The 18075-nt window shown below is 44.0% G+C and overlaps 1 long non-coding RNA gene across 1 annotated transcript; it reads left to right on the top strand.

Moving 5' to 3' along the window:
- The first annotated feature begins 10553 nt into the window (after positions 1-10553).
- On the top strand, positions 10554-17089 carry LOC308579796. Its single transcript, XR_014004587.1, has 3 exons — positions 10554-10659; positions 16179-16270; positions 16982-17089. It is a non-coding gene; the product is annotated as an uncharacterized lncRNA (long non-coding RNA).
- Positions 17090-18075: the final 986 nt, after the last annotated feature.

Below are 18075 nucleotides of genomic sequence, written 5' to 3' on the forward strand. Positions count from 1 at the left end.
AAGAAATCACCATTATTTTTAATAATTACATTTGCCTTCACCCCTTGCTGCCTTCACGGCTCCATGTGTAGTGCTGAAGAAAAACATGTTTCATAGAACCACAGAGCCATAGAATTGTAGAATGGGAAGGGATTTCAAGGGTCATCTAGTCTAGGTAAAGGGACCCCTGACAATTTAGTCCAGTCATGAACAATTCTGGGGTTGCAGCCCTCATCTCGCTTTAAAGGCTGAGGGAGCCGGCATATGTCCACTTCTGCAGACAGTTTTTCTGGGCCACGTGGCCAGCATGACTAAGCTGCTTCTGGCAAAACTAGAACAGCACACAGAAACGCTGTTTACCTTCCTGCCGGAGCAGTATCTACTTATCTACTCGCACCGTGTGCTTTCGAACTACTAGGTTGGAAGGAGCTGGGACCGAGCAACAGGAGCTCACCCTGTCGCAGGGATTCAACTGCTGATCTTTCGGTCGGCAAGCCCAAGCAACACAGTAGTTTAATCCACTGTGCCACCTGCAATTAAGGAAACTCAGTTTAGCATCCATTACACATGGCGATCCAACCTCTGCTTCAATACCTCTAAAAATAAGAGTCTACAACCTCCTGAGGGAATTCATTCCACTTTCAAACAGTTTTTACTGTCAGAAAGTTTTTCCCAATGTTTAGTCTGAATCATCAGTACGGGCCACGTGATCTCCTGCAATGATTTTGCAAAGTTTTTTTGCAGATAAAGTCGCTCAGATTCAGGAAGAGGTAGACTCCACCGTGGGAGCAGGGCCAGGGTGGGAGAGTGCTAGAGTACTGTCTAGTCAAGTTGCATGGGATCAATTCCAATCTGTTACCTCCGAGGATGTGGACAGGCTGCTTGGACGAGTGAAACCAACCACCTGTCTCCTTGATCCTTGCCCATCCTGGCTTATAAAAGCTAGCCGGGAAGGACCGGGCGATGGGCTTCATGGGGTGGTGAATGCTTCCCTCCATGAGGGAGCCTTCCCAGACCCGCTGAAAGAGGTGGTTATTAAACTGCTTCTTAAAAAACCATCTTTAGATGCGGCCACAATGGCCAACTATCTCCCAGGCTCAAATCTTCCATTCTTGGGCAAGGTGATTGAGCGAGTGGTTGATGAACAACTCCAGGCACTCCTGGAAGAAGCGGACCATTTGGATCCCTTCCAGTCGGTATTCAGGCCTCATCATGGGACTGAAACTGCCTTGGTTGCACTGGTCGATGATCTCCGGCGGGCTAGGAACAAAGGTGAGAGCTGTTTCCTAGTTCTGCTGGATCTCTCAGCGGCGTTTGATACCATCGACCATAACATCCTTCTGGACCGTCTGGAGGGGCTGGGAGCTGGGGGCACTGTCATACAGTGGTTCCACTGCTTCCTCCTGGGCCGTGTTCAGAAAGTGAGGGGGAGATGAGTGTTCAGACCCCTGGGCTCTCGCTTGTGGGGTGCCTCAGGGTTCTGTCCTCTCCCCCATGCTTTTCAACATCTACATGCAGCCGCTGGGAGAGATCATCAGGGGGTTTGGGCTGGGTGTTCATCAGTATGCAGATGATACCCAGCTCTACCTCTCTTTTAAATCAGAACCAGTGAAGGCGGTGAAGGTCCTGTGTGAGTGGAGGCGGTTGGAAGTTGGATGGCGGCTAACAGATTGAGGTTGAATCCTGACAAGACAGAAGTACTGTTTTGGGGGGACAGGAGGTGGGCAGGTGTGGAGGATTCCCTGGTCCTGAATGGGGTTACTGTGCCCCTGAAGGACCAGGTGTGCAGCCTGGGAGTCATTTTGGACTCACAGCTGTCCATGGAGGCACAGGTCAAATCTGTGTCCAGGGCAGCTGTTTACCAGCTCCATCTGGTACGTAGGCTGAGACCCTATCTATCTGTGGACTGCCTCGCCAGAGTGGTGCATGCTCTGGTTATCTCCCGCTTGGACTACTGCAATGCGCTCTACTTGGGGCTACCTTTGAAGGTGACCCAGAAACTACAACTAATCCAGAATGCGGCAGCTAGACTGGTGACTGGGAGCGGCCGCCGAGACCATATAACACCGGTCTTGAAAGACCTACACTGGCTCCCAGTACGTTTCCGAGCACAATTCAAAGTGTTGGTGCTGACCTTTAAAGCCCTAAATGGCCTCGGTCCAGCATATCTGAAGGAGCGTCTCCACCCCCATCGTTCTACCCGGACACTGAGGTCCAGCACCGAGGGCCTTCTGGCGGTTCCCTCACTGCGAGAAGCCAAGTTACAGGGAACCAGGCAGAGGGCCTTCTCGGTAGTGGCACCCTCCCTGTGGAACACCCTCCCACCAGATGTCAAAGAGAACAACAACTACCAGACTTTTAGAAGACATCTGAAGGCAGGCCTGTTTAGGGAAGCTTTTAATGTTTGATGTATTACAGTATTTTAATATTTTTTTGGAAGCCGCCCAGAGTGGCTGGGGAAGCCCAGCCAGATGGGTGGGGTATAAATAATATATTATTATTATTATTATTATTATTATTATTATTATTATTATTATTATTATTATTATTATCTTTCCTGAATCTTGAATCCATTGTTTCAGGACCTACCTACCCTCCAGAGCAGGAGAAACAAAGCTTCCTTCATCTTTATGCAACAGCCCTTTAGGTATTTGAAGAATTTGCCACTGCAATGTGCTTCTACATTGTGGCATGGGCCAGAGAGGGGAAGGGGAGGTTGCCTTGACCTATACCAGCATTGTTCCCAACTTTTCCAGCTACAAGCTAAGGTTACTGAATGTCCTTGGAGAAGCAGACACCTTCTGGGTTTCAGAGCACCTACACACAACTTCATCTTGGTCTTATAGAATTGTAGATTTGTTGGAAACTTCCAGGGTCATCTAGTCAAACTCCCTGCAATGCAGGCGTCTCAACTAAAGTATCCCTGACAGATGGCCATCCAAGCTCCACTTGAAACCCTCCAAGGAAGGACAGCTCACAGTCTCCTGAGGGAAGTGGTTCCATTGTCGAACAACTCTTACTGCCAAAGTTTTCCCTGAGGCTTAGTCGGAATCTCCTTTCTAGTAACTTGAAGCCATTGGTTCAAGTTCCATGCTCCAGAGCAGGAGAAAACAAGTTTGTTCCCTCTTCCATCTGACAGCCCTTGAGATATTTGAAGATGGCTATCATATCTCCTCTCAGTCTCCCCTTTTCTTGGCTAAAGATACTCAACTCTATCCACCATTCTTCATAAGGCTTGGTTTCCAGACCCTTGATCACCTTTGTTGCCTTCCATAACACAGGTTCCAGCTTCTCAACATGCTTCTTAAATTGTGATGCACAGAACTGGACACAAGATTCCAGGTGTGGTCTGGAGAAGGCAGAATAGAGTGGTACTATTACTTTCCTTGGGACACGGGTGGCACTGTGGGTTATACCACAGAGCCTAGGGCTTGCCGATCAGAAGGTCGGCAGTTTGAATCCCCGCAAGGGGGTGAGCTCCCGTTGCTCGGTCCCTGCTCCTGCCAACCTAGCAGTTCAAAAGCACGTCAAAGTGCAAGTAGATAAATAGGTACCGCTCCGGCAGGAAGGTAAATGGCCTTTCCATGCGCTGCTCTGGTCCGCCAGAAGCAGCTTAGTCATGCTGGCCACATGACCCGGAAGCTGTACGCCTGCTCCCTCAGCCAATAAAGCAAGATGAGCGCCACAACCCCACAGTCGGTCATGACTGGACCTAATAGTCAGGGCTCCCTTTACCCTTTACCTTTATTACTTTCCTGGCGTGCCTGGTGTGCTCTGGTCCATGAGGTCACGAAGAGTCGGACACGACTAAACAACTAAACAGCAACAATTACTTCCCTTGATCTGGGCACTGTGCTTCTGTTGATGCAGCCTAAAATAGCATTAGCTTTTACCCTTTTTTTCTTTTCTTTTTTTGCTGCTGCTGCATCACACTGTTGACTCATGTTAAGCTTGTGGTCCACTAAGATCCCTAAATCCTTTTCACATGTACTGCTAGTAAGCCAAGTGTCCCACCTCCTACTGAAATTCATTTTGTTAACTTGGGCCCAGTTCTCCACTCTCTTAAAATCATTTTGAATTCTGATTCTCTCTTCTGCGGCATTAGCTACCCCACCCAGTTTGGTGTCATCTGCAAATTTGATTAGCATCCCCTCAATTCCTTCATCCAAGTTGTTTATAAATACATTGAACAGCAAGGGACCCACTTGTCACTTTTTGCCAGGATGACAAGGAACCATTAATGAACACTCTTTGGATTTACTCAGCCAACCAGCTACAACCAGCCAACCAGCTATAAATCCACCTAACTGTAATCTCATCCAGCCCACATTTTATCAGCTCCTCAGAAGAATATTGTGGGGAACTCTGTCAAAAGCCTTACTGAAATCAAGATACGCTATGTCCACAGCATTCCCCTGACAAACCCATGCTACCTCTCCCAGGCTGGTTGGGGAAGGGACAACATATGGGGACTTACAATATCTTAACAGGTTTCCAGATGTGGAGTGAACAGACGGACAAGAAATCCTCCAAAATATTTAATAGATTTTCCCTAGCTTCTCTAACACCCACCCTTATTTTTTCACAAACACAAATGGTCCTTCTAGTCTGCTTTTAACACACATACCCTTGTGTGCGCACACTTTTTTTGGTTGAAAGGGAATCTCAGTGTTGTAAAAATTCACTTTGACACCCCCTTGTTTGTTACCCAGGTGAGGAACCTTTTGAATAAACCACAGAATCAAGGGAACTTTTCCGAGTCCAGCATCTGGATTTAGGGACCCAGCATTTATTATAGCTATTGTAAAAGGACAGAGCTCACTCAACTCAACATGCCAGTTGAGAACGTCTGCCCTGAGGCACTTCAGAAGAAAAGCTCATATAGTAGTTCAAACATAGCAAATAATCATTAAAAAATCTTCACATAGATCAGGAAAGGTTACAGGTCATGAGAAGTAAAGCACACATGGCTCCATCCTGGTATCTTCACCCCCACATCACCTTGGGGTGGTCCTCGTGTGCCCAGATCACTGGACCATTTTATTTCTTGGGTGTCTGACTTTATCCTGGCAACCTAGCCTTCAGTGAGGGAAGAGCATGATAAAATCCTCTTCCTGGGTCTCAGATAGCTTCAGGGATAGCTGAGTTACACTCTGGTGCTAAAACATCCTGCCATTTGTACCAATTTCAGAGGCAGATCAGGAGAGAGGAGAGAACAGAAGAGGAGGAAGACTCACAAGTGCAGAACACACAAAAATCAAGCCTAATGCATTATAAAAGTTCCAAAATACATTCTGAAAGGTTAGATACAATTAAAGTGAAGCATTGAGACATGATTAAAATAAGGTTTTAATGCGGTCTCTAATTCTTATATCATCAGGGAAGGAGAGGAAGTAAGGGAAAGCAGGATGGAGAAGGAGATACACTGGCAGAGAAACGGGAGGGGGGGCACACCACCCACGGCACTATCAGGGAGGGGGGGTACCATCACGCCTGCCCCCGGACATGCGCCACGCATCCGCCACTGCAACGGGTGCCACGCCCCCACGGGTGCTGCACCATGCCCCCGGGATGCACACCATGCCCTGCGGCTGGCACGCCATGTCCCCGGGATGCATGCTGTGGTGTAGTGGTTAGACTGTTGGACTAGGACCTGGTAGACCAGGGTTCAAATCCCCGCTTAGCCATGAAGCTCACTGGGTGACCTTGGGTGGTCACTGCCTCTCAGTGTAACAGGGTTGCCATGAAGCTAAACTGGGGAGGAGAAGAACCATGTATGATTGAACCTGGGACCTTAGTCATGCAAAAACAATGTTCTACCACTGACCTTTCCTAGATGTGTAAATGTTCAAGTGTACAGGTATAACAAATCCATATTTTGTGACTGTTAATCCTAGTCCGCCCCTCCCTAATATCAAAGTTGGTGATCTTAGGTTCACTGGTAGCGCAGAGAAGGTGGGGTCACCTACAAAAAAAGGAGAGAAGGATGGACAGCCCCCATCTGGTCATCCATGGTGTGCAGATATATTCAAATATATTCATTAATAAATGATATATCTATTGATCCTCTAAAAACTGTTTCTTTAGCAAGTTTTGTCAAATGTCAGGCTACACAGCGGTGATTTCTCCCAAACATGTTTCCCTCCCAGTTCTGCACCTGCTCCTTGATCAATCCAGGAGATTACAGGAGGAGATGTTTAATTATGTACCTAATTATGTAATTATAGTCTTCTTGCCAAATCTCCAGGGATTTCTCCGCAAAGATTGCCTTTGCAACCGATAATGCAAAGTCAGAACCAAGGCCTAAATGAAAAGTAACTTCTCAAGAACTCATCAGAGGTGCTCTGCTTCAAGGCCAAAGGCCAATGTGGTCCAGCATCCCATTTTCCTCAGTGGCCAAATGGATGAAAAAAAATTTATCTAGACCAGGCATGGGGAACCTGTGGTCCTCCACCTGTTGCTGCACTACTGTTCCCATCATCCCCAGGCAATTGCTCATGCTTGCTGGGGCTGATGGGAGTTGTAGTTCAGCAACACCTGAACATAAGAAGAGCCCGCTGGATCAGGCCAACGGCCCATCAAGCACAGCATCCTGTTCTCACAGTGGCCAACCAGAAGCCAGTGTGGGAAACGCACAAGCAGGGCTCACGCACCAGAGGCCTCTGCCCTCCTGTGGTTTCCAGCAACTGGCGTTCATAGGCATTGCTGCCTCAACTGTGGAGACAGAGAAGACCCACCAGGAGCCACCAACAGCTTCTTGCTGCTCCATGAAGTTGTCTAATCTTCTTTTGAAGCCATCTTGGTCTGATGGCCATCACTGCCTCCTGTGGGAGCGGCTTCTATAGTTTAGCTAAGCAATGCCCGGATAAATATTTTCTCTTACCTATTCTGAATCTCCCAACATTCAGTTAGAATGGGAGTTCAAAGGTTCCCCATTCCCAGTCTGGACCCATTGCAGTCTGGCTTTAGACCTGGATAGCCGATTGGGAAAAGTCTGGTCACTTTGATCACCATTTTCTGGAGAGGGTTCTGCCCCGTTCATTCTCCAGGACCTATTGGTAGTTAATCATATGAAGGCTGTGTGGGTTGGGAGAAGAAGGCACTGTACTGCAATGGTTCTGTTGACTACCGTATTTTTCGCTCTATAGGACGCACCCGAACATAGGATGCACCTTGTTTTAGAGGGGGAGAACAAGAAAAAAAAAATCTGCCCCTCTCTGCTCAGCATCCCTTCAGCGACGCGGCAGGAGAAACGGAGCCCCTTCCATTTCTCCTCCCGCTTGGCTGAAGGGGCGCTGCGTAGCTCTCCCTCTCTGCTGAAGCCAGGAGAGTCTTGCTCTGCGCTTTGGAGGCTTTGCATTGCTTTCGCTGAAGCCAAGCATTTGCTCCATAGGACGCACACACATTTCCCCTTAATTTTTGGAGGGGGGAAAGTGCGTCCTATAGAGCGAAAAATACGGTATATGGCTGCTATTGGCCTCCACAGTCACTTACGGACTCATTGTTAAAACCGTGTTTATGGAAGACAATCTTACTCGGTTACGAGTGATCGCCAAAGAAGAAGACCAGAGAGCCGTGCATATGATTATTATTACAACCTAAAAACACAGCTATCCAGTTAGAAGGTGGGACTGAGAAATCCTGCCCTACTAAAAGATGCCACAGTGCTGCCTTTCAAATCAAGGGCCAAAAGCCCAGGTAAAAGAATAGTCTTTTCCTGGTGGCTAAAGATAAATAAAGATGGCACCAGGTGAGACTCGCTGAGGAGAACATTCCATAGCAGCAAAGGGAAAACTTGAAGAAGACCCTCTGGTGATGATCCGGGGCCTGGGTCTATTCATGTGAGGAGACGTAGTTCTTGAGGTGGTGGACTCCTGAGCCTCATAAGGCTTTTAAAGTCAAAACTAGGACTTTGAATAGAGCCCGTCAACTACTCGGTAGCCATTGCAGTCATGACAGAATTGTTGTTACATGCTCAGATCGCCCTGCCCTGGTCATCAGTCTGGCCAATGGATTCTGAAGCAGCTGATGGAGCTGTGGTCTAAACCACTGAGCCTCTTGGGCTTGTCGATCGCAACATAGGCGGTTCGAATCCACACGATGGAGTTAGCTCCTGTTGCCAGTGACAAAAAAGAATTCCTAAAATGCTCAACCCAAGAGCACAGATCTAATAATAAGAAATCCTACCCCATCCCACTAAAAGTTAAGCACCACGGTCAAGGCCAGCTTATTTACCAAAGGCATGTATAGATGGAAGTGTCTTAACCTGCCACCTAAAATGGAGAATGATGGCAGCAAGAACATTTGGGGTGGGGAGCATTCCACAGCTTAGCTCCAGAAACAGTCACCCTTCCGGACTTTAATGTAGGAGCCAAATCAAAGGGCTGACACTTAATGAGGTCTACTAGTGACAAAATGGCAGGTCCGCCGGATGAGCCAGTGACAAAACTGTGGCAGATGAAGACAGAGTTTGGCATAATCAAACAGCAATTAATGACTCAGGGACTAGTATTGTGACTCAGCCTCCACAAGTTAAGCAGAATCTTTGCATTCAAAAGCACTAAGCGGAAAAGGCTTTTTATTTCATAACACCCGGCATTCCTCACATTTTACTTGTCTACTCTTGTTTTATCTTCCGTCTTCTTTTCACAGTTTGTATCATATTCCTCAAAAAACTGTTATCTTTCTTCCCTACTCATTTTATATTCTTTTTCTTCCTTTCCCCCTCTCTTATTCCTTTACTCTTTTTCCCCAGGTTGTTGTAATTCTAGATATTAACCCTTTATCACGCACCCTAATTTCCCACAACACATCCTCTTGCCTTTTCCCTCAGACCATAGAGATCTCCTTTCCTTCTTTAAACCCTTGCCCTCCTTCAGCCTCTCTGTCTCCTGGACACCTTTATGCCCCTTTAAACTGCCAGTGATGCCCTTGGTCCAACCAAAGAGCTATGTGTGGCCCGGGGGCAGGACGGGTGAATTAGGAGGCACTGGGTGGGCTGTGGCACTGAGGCCCACTGCTGGACCATGGGCCAGTCTTTCAGAAGTGCTGGGAAAGGTCATGCCAGCCTCCCGTGCCCCTCTCTGACCCATGTCACAAGTAGAACCACAATGCAGTGGGAAGTTCTTCAGATATCTAAAGGGTCGTCACATGGAAGATGAAGCAAGCTTGTAACAATGTAAATCTCCTTCTGGAGGTGGTGGACTCCTCTACCTTGGAAGTTTTTAACTAGAGGTTGGATGGCCATCTTTCATGGATGCAATAGCTGAGATTCCTGCATTGCTGGGGGTTGGACTAAATGACCCTCAGGGTCCCTTCCCATTCTACAATTCTATGGCTCTATGATTCTATGGAACATGTATTCCTTCAGGAATGGCGCTATAAAGGGAGTTCAACATGGTGCAAAGGCAAATGTAATTATTAAAAATAATGGTGATTTCTTTGTCATCCTCTTGCCAAAGCTCAAGAGGAATAAAATCATATTTGCGTCCAACATTGAACAACAACATGATGTAAGTTCATCAGACTCAGCCAGAAGAGACTGGTACATAAATACTTCTCCACTGTGCCACTGAGGGTGGGGTGGGGTTATGCTGCCCACGTGGGGCTGAAGTGAATCCTCTTTGGCTCTCAAGCCATGTATGCCAGGCATGTTCTCTGTGATTAAGTTGCTGCAGCCTGGGTCTTCCAAGCAGATTTTGACTGCTGGTAATTTGCTAGCTCTGTTGCTGATAGCACTCAAGAAGGAGATTGGAGTAAAAGGCAGGTGCATCATAATTCACTTTCTGCTGTTGCTATTGCTACTACCTGAAGCAACTCCAGAGATGCTGAGCTCAAAATGCCCATTGACTTTGATAAGGGATCCCAATCAACCCTTGAATTGGTACAGGCGAGGAGACTACCATATTAGTGGGATCATATCCGGAGCATCTCCTGTTTTCAAACCAAGCGTCTTCAATGAGCCTCCCTTTACCAGAACTTATGGGTAAGTCCTTATGTGCCTACTGTTGTAAAAACTTTATGCAAACTGAATGTGACCTCATGGAGACCAAATATTGTTGTCTCCCGGGCATGTCTCCTCATTTCTGGTAGTTTTGCTTGGCCAATCATGTCTTCTATTTTCGTCCCTTTGGAGGAAAATGTTCAGATTCATTCTGAATGTCAAAAAGTCATCTACTGCAAACTGTGTGCTTTCACCAACTCTAGTGAGATATTTGCATTAGAATAGCCCATTCTTCTAAGATTTGGACAGGAAGGGGTTGATGGATCTCAGGTGTACAGATGCTGCAGACGCATCTCATGATTTCTGCTCCCCCATCACAGCGAAGGATGACACCATCTGGTCTCTGAGTGAAAAGAATGTCAAGGTAACACACACTTTTTTCCAGGATGGGATTCCTGCCACCCTGGTATACTCTGTCCTTCTTGTTTGCTGTTCGGGAGGTCAACCGGAACCACAGGCTTTTCCCCAACCTCACCCTGGGCTATGACATCTATGACAACCTTTATGATGCCAGAATGACTTCTGGTGCCATGGTGGACCTGCTCTGTCCTGGGCTGCCAAACATCCCAAACTATTATTGTGGACCATGGAATAAAGCATTGGCTGTTATCGAAGGGGCTGATTCTGACAAATCGAAAGATATTTCCACCATGTCAAGCATCTACAAAACCCCACAGGTATGAAAATCAGGAGGGAAGGAAAAAATCCCAGAATGCTATTGCAATTTCTTTGGAAAGATGTGAAAATGTTGTTCATGATTCTAAGGCAGAAGGAGAATTTGCCCTCAACCCCATCTTAACAAAGATGACTAAGGGGATTCTGGGTTTGTTCACACTTCCTCCCATCCCATGGCTAGAAACATGGGTCTGAGCGGCTTTCCATTTACCCTGTGCTTTGTGGGCATGGACCCAGGCCATTTCTTCCTCACCTTACTCCTTTCCCACAGAAAACCCACTCTAAATTGGAAAAGCAACCTGATAAGGGATGTGTCAATAAGCCCTTAGTTAAATCTCCAAGATCCCACAGGTGCAAATGCTGTGTTTTATGGAGAAGGATATTTGAGGAAATTGTCAAAATTAAGGCAGAAGAATGGAATAAGTAATGAAAGCTAGTGCCATGTGAGATGCAAATGAACAAATATGCAAAAGGAAACATTAAAGAAACAAGAGGCAAAATACAAAAAAAGTGCATGACAAGGCAATGGAATTGCAACTCATTACCAAACTTAAAACCATGGAGAGACCTGGTTTGAACAAAGACATTGGATTCTTATCTCATTATACATGACTAAGCCATTTTTCACCTTCTCACCCCCTGCCTTTTTCTGTAGGACCTATTACAGTCGTTAAGAGTCGTCAACAGGCTCATCTCAGCTATCTGCCAATCTCCCATTCCCACCACCTTTCTGAGTAATACCCCTCCCCACCTTCTCACTATATAGAAGGATCTGGCAACTTCTGTTTCAGTGTATCTGAAGAAGTGTGCATGCACACGGAAGCTCATTCCAAGAACTAACTTAGTTGGTCTTTAAGGTGCTACTGGAAGGAATTTTTTTATTTTGACTAAGGCAATGGAATGTCATTCTTTGAAACAAACTCTGTGAGCTCAGGCTAAGCAAACCTTAGACAAACCTGTAAAAGTAAGAGCAATTTACACTAAAGGAAAAGCTTGAGATTTACATTCCTAATGTGGTCCTGCTTATTTTTTACATATTCATATGCTATCTTGACTCATGAAAGATAATTAGTTTCATGGAAAATAACTGGCTCACTCAGCTTTAGTGGCTTCTCTATGCTTCCCCTCTATGGTCCTCTTTAATCAATCATAGAAGACATGGCAACTCTTAGAATCACAGAATGATAGAAGATTAGAGTTGGATGAAACCCAGGGGTCATCTAGTCCAACCCCCTGCAATGCAGGAATCTCAGCTAAAGCATCCATATCAGATAGCCATCCAACCCCTGCCCAAAAACCTCTGAGGAAGGAGAGTCCTCCAAGAGAGACCGTTCCACTGTCAAACAGAGCTTACAGTCAAAAAGTTCTTCCGTTATGTCCTATTGGAATCTCCTTTCCTGCAACTTGAAGTCATTGGTTTGAGTCCTGCCCTCCAGAGCAGGAGAAAACAAACATGTTGCCTCTTCTATGTGAAAGCCCTTAAGATATTTGAGTACAGCTATCATATCTCCTCTCAGTCTCCTCTTTTCCAGGCTAAACACACCCAGCTCCTTCAGCCATTCTTCATAAAGCTTGACTCTTAGACGCTTGATCATCCTAGTTGACCTCTTCTGCCCACGTTCCACCTTGTCAACATGCTTCTTCAATTGTGGTGCCCAGATCTGAACAAAGTATTCCTGGTGTGGTCTGACCAAGACAGAATAGAGTGGCACTATTATCTCCCTTGATCTGGACACTATACAACATATGAACAGATAGCTTATTTACGTTGACTGTTTACGGACATATATTATGATGTTTGGAAAGGATTCATAAAAAGATAGTATGTTATAAACAATTGTATATATATTAGAATCATCATTTATATATCACTGTATTATATACCGTATTTTTTGCACCATAACACTCACTTTTTTCCTCCTAGAAAGTAAGGGGAAATGTCTGTGCGTGTTATGGAGGGAATGCCTATGGGTGGCATGCCTACGGATTTTCCTCCTCTAAAAACTACGTGCGTGTTATGGTCGGATGCGTGTTATAGAGTGAAAAATACGGTATGTATGTATAGAATTATAGTTTTCCCCTTGTTTTTTATGAACCCCTTTTTTCTTTTTACTTTGTTTAACTGAAATATTTTCAATAAAAAAAGAAAAAAATCTTTTAAAAAGGCAGCGTCTCTATATGAACTGACCCTTCTATAATTTCCCCTTCCTTATGTTTTCCCTCTGCTTCCTTCACAATTGGTATTTGTGTTGTGATTGGATTGTTTTATTTAAAAAAATCATTTCTGAATTGGAGGTTTTGAAGAGTACAGGGCAGAGAACAATTCTTAAATGTCTTCACACATTTTGGCATCCAGGAGTGGGACCTTTGTTCTAAGTTTTTCTGTCTGGCCACACACACCCTGAAATGATATATTCTTGTTACATGCTTTCAGTCTTAATCTAGGCATATAAGATTCCTGCATTTCAGGGGGTTGGACTAGATGGACCTTGTGGTCCCTTCCAATTCAACGATTCTGTGATTCACTAGTATTGTATCTCGGGAGGTAAAGGTAAAGGACCCCTGGATGGTTAAGTCTGTCAAAGGTAACTATGGGGTGCAGAACTCATCTCAGTTTCAGGCCAAGGGAGCCAGTGTTTGGCCACAGCCAGCTTTCTGGGTCATGTGGCCAGCAGGACTAAACCACTTCTGGCACAACAGAACACCATTTCCATGCACCTTCCCACTGCAGCAGTACCTATTTTTCTACTTGCACTGGTATGCTTTTGAAATGTTAGGTTGGCAGAAGCTGAGACAGCAACAGCAGCTCGCTCCATCATGGGGATTCAAATCGTCGACCTTCAGATCAGAAATCCCAAGAGGGTTAGTGGTTTAGACCACGATGAAATACAGGGAATGCAGTATAAAAATGCAGAACCAACTAGAGGAGAAACAACTGGGAGGAGAATTATAATAATAATTCTAATATTTAAAAATGGAACATAGAAATAAGTCAGTAAATAGTTATGATTCTGCATTGTGTCATCATAAACACAAAATGAAATGTGTTGCTGTTATCAAACTATATTTATTCTCCAAAGACTGTACATTTATTTGGGATAAATCTGCACACATTTCTCACTTAAGAAAAGTGAGCGGATGATATCAGGAGAAGGATTGCATCTTCAAGATACGAGTTTATGCCACAAAGCATATCTTTTATCCTGTACAAGCAACGGGCAGGTTTCTTCTACTACAAATACCTCAGCAATCTATTTAGACATCTGTAGTGTTTATAGCAACTAATTTTAGAGCTTAATTTTATATAGAAGAACTGATGGCTATTATAGGTCTAATGTGAGCTAAAAATGTTCATTGCAATTGTGTGTGAGCTTTTTCCTTTTTAATAAAATCTGTTCTTTTTTCTTATATGTGACACTTTAATGAATAAATAAGGATGAGAACATATACAATTAAATAAAACTGCTACAAGATACATATTCTAAAAGCGGTTTAAAAAATGCAATCACGGCATAACCTAAAGCAAAAGCAACCCATTTCAAAGACTCTGTCACCGTTTTTTGAAAGCAAACAACGAAATATGGTATATTGTTAAACTCCTTAGCCCCATGAAACTGTGTCATTTCTCTGTTTCCTGTGTCAGAGAAAAGTTATAACCAAGGCTTGGCTTCATTATTATCAGATAATGGAGATTTTTAAATTGGACAGGAAAATTGGCTTCCAGGTGGAAAAGTCAAAACTTGAAACAGAGTTGTTGGAACCCAAAACCAAGAATTTGTCCAAAATGTATAACTTGCTGTTGAAATGGAATACGCAGGATGAAACAGTAAAATCAGCTATGATTAAGTGGGCTCAAGATATTGGTCATAACATTATGTTTGCTGACTGGGAACAGTTGTGGACCACCGGTATGAAATTTATGGCATGTAATGCCTTGAAAGAAAATATTATGAAAATGATATATAGGTGGTACAGGACCCCAGTCAAGCTTGCAAAGATTTATCATTTGCCTGATAACAAATGTTGGAAATGTAAAGAAACTGAAGGTATTTTTTTTTCACCTTTGGTGGACGTGCCCGAAGATTAAGGCTTTCTGGGAAATGATATATAATGAAATGAAAAAGGTACTTAAATGTACTTTCCCTAAGAAACCAGAGGCTTTTCTCTTGGGCATTGTTGGCCAATTGGTGTGAAAGAAAGATAGAACATTTTTCATGTATGCCACAACAGCAGCAAGAATACTCATCGCAAAGTATTGGAAGACAGAAGAGCTACCCACCTTGGAAGAATGGCAGATGAAGGTGATAGACTATATGGGACTGGCGGAAATGACCGGCAGAATCTGAGAGCAGGGAAAAGAGGCGGTGGAAGAAGATTGGAAAAAAATTAAGAATTATCTTAAGAAACACTGTAAAATTAATGAGTGTTAGAATGGCGCTGGGTTTATAAATTAAGGGGTTTACAGCTGTAAAGATTAAGACTAAAAAGAAGAAAGGAGGTTATAAATTTGAGAAGATTGAGAGTAAGAATTTGCTGGGGGAAAAGTCTGAAATTAGAATGCAGTAAGGGGAGGTATGGGGGAGTCTGGGAAATAAGTTATATGAAAATAAGAATTTGAAATTATACATTTTTTTGTTTAGTTTTGTGTTTGTTTGTGTTGCTGTGATTGTTAAAAATTTTTGTGAAATCTGAATAAAAAAAATTATATATAAAAAAAAGTTATAACCAAGGCAAGTACAAAGTACTACATTTGGGATTTTGTTGGGGGTGACAACACTAATCTCTTCTGTTCTTTACTAGGTCAGTTATGGTTTTGTTTCTGATGCTCTTAATGATAAAACTCAGTTCCCTTTTGTTTACCGAATGGTCCCCAAAGAAGAGCATCAGTATCTGGGGATAGTCCAACTGCTCCTGCATTTCAGTTGGACATGGATTGGCCTTGTTGCTCCAGACACCAACAATGGAGAGAGGTTCATGAGGACCTTTAGGCCTCTGCTAACCAGGAACACAATCTGTGCTGCCTTCTCACTTAGCATCCCAATACAGAAGTCGGAATTACAGTCGCTTTCTAAAATATCTTTCATGTGGAAGAAAGTCAATGTATTAGTCTACTATGGAGAGATGCGCTACTTCTTTAGTATAATACATATTTTGCAAAATGTGGTTGAAAACTATATAAGACCCATTGTGGGGAAAGTCTGGATCACAACAGCTTTGTGGGATCTCACCTTGAATTTGTCTTATGATCTGCTTTCTCCCCTGCACATCCATGGGTTTTTCTCTTTCTTAACTCATATTAAAAGAAGGCCAAACTATGACGATTTTGAAACATTTATAAATCCTACATTACGCTTTGGGGAGAAATCATTTAAATGTTCATATTCAAAGCACAGGTTGTCTATAAAAGGAAGGAAAAGGTGCAGGGAAGTTGACACTCTGGAGTCCCCGCCTGACAAAGTGATTGAGAAAACCCTGTCTCTGGATAGTTACAGTATTTACAATCTTGTCCTTGCTCTGGCAGGGGCCATGAGGGCTGCGCTTTCCTCCAAGTCCAATCAGATGGTGGCGAAGGGTAAAAAGAGGCTGAAATATCAAAGGATACAGTCTTGGCAGGTATTGCTGTTTTCCTCACAGGCTGAACAGGCATGGGTGCTGTGTATTCCATTCAGACTTGACTTTACTTTGCCTCCATTTAAAGTGTTATCTCTGGTTTATAACTTAATTCGTTCTAGAGGTCCGTTCTTAACCTGAACCTGCTCTTAACCTGACGTACCACTTTAGCTAATGGGGCCTCCCGCTGCTGCCGCGCTACCACCAGGCGATTTCTGTTCTCATCCTGAAGAAAAGTTCTTAACCCGAGGTAATATTTCTGGGTTAGCGGAGTCTGTAACCTGAAGCGTCTGTAACCCGAGGTACCACTGTACTGTACTGTTACCCATATCTTAATTTTGCTGCTGAGAAGACAATCTGCCTCCACTCTACCATCTGAATCCTTAGCAAGGCTTCATGCTATTACTAGCCAATGAAACTAATCCTTGCAGAATTCCTCCAAGTGTCTGGAATAAAGCTTATGTATCTCATGGCTTTAGTCTGTCCCAAAAGGCTGAGGCAGAAACAATGGGCTAAAGATCCCAAAGTCAGTCTGTACAAAGATCTCCAGCAATTAGGCTATGTTATCTAGATTCTTTTCTATTATTTTATTCTATTATTCTATTCTATTCTATTCTATTCTATTCTTATTCTTATTTTATTCTATTATTTCTTTTCTATTGTTTTCTTTTATCTATTCTTTTCTAAATGTGCATGCTTTCTTTCCTGTTCTAGCTTCACCCTTTCCTGGGAAGCTCCCAGTTTTACAATACTTCCATGGAAGGAGTGTATTTGGATGAGAATGGGCAGTTGACAGTCGAATCTGACGTTGTGAACTGGCTGCCATTTCCCAATAAATCCTTTCGTGCCGTGAAATTTGGGAGCATGAGCAGACAGGGATCCTCAAGCACAAAATTCACCATTGACGAAAAGGCTCTTGTGTGGTCCAGACTGTTCAACCAGGTTTGGAAAACCCATTCATTGAGTTGTATTCCCTTTCAGAGATATGTTGAGCTCTGATACTCTGTTGGGAGAAACAATAATATACCTTATACCTATCTAAGTAATGGGCTAAAACTATACAGCAGAGAAGATGAATGGAGGAAAGTCAAAATAAGAAACATGAAAATGGAGAAGCAGGTTAGAATATGGACACTGACAAACTGGAACGTGTCCAGAGAAGGGCAACCAAAATGGTCAAAGGCCTGGAAACGATGCCTTATAAGGAACGGCTAAGGGAGCTGGGCATGTTTAGCCTGGAGAAGAGGAGGTTAAGGGGTGATATGATAGCCATGTTCAAATATATAAAAGGATGTCACATAGAGGAGGGAGAAAGGTTGTTTTCTGGTGCTCTAGAGAAGCGGACACGGAGCAATGGATCCAAACTACAAGAAAGAAGATTCCACCTAAACATTAGGAAGAACTTCCTGACAGTAAGAGCTGTTCGACAGTGGAATTTGCTGCCAAGGAGTGTGGTGGAGTCTCCTGCTTTGGAGGTCTTTAAGCAGAGGCTTGACAACCATATGTCAGGAGTGCTCTAATGGTGTTTCCTGCTTGGCAGGGGGTTGGACTTGATGCCCTTGTGGTCTCTTCCAACTCTATGATTCTATGATTCTACTAGACCTTTGTAATAATGGCAGACGACTCTGACTCCTAAATCTAAGGGCAATAAAGTCTCCATGTAATTCTTTCTTCTAGATTATCTCTTTCTGCCCCAACTGTGTTCCAAGGACTATGACTCTCTGTTTTGTCCCATGGATCAAAAAAAGCATCCACAACAAAGCCGTGTTTATTCCACATAGACCGAGACTGTACACTGGCCCAGAAGT

This window comes from Podarcis bocagei, assembly GCF_964188305.1.
Source record: "Podarcis bocagei genome assembly, chromosome: 2".
NCBI classification, from domain to species: domain Eukaryota; kingdom Metazoa; phylum Chordata; class Lepidosauria; order Squamata; family Lacertidae; genus Podarcis; species Podarcis bocagei.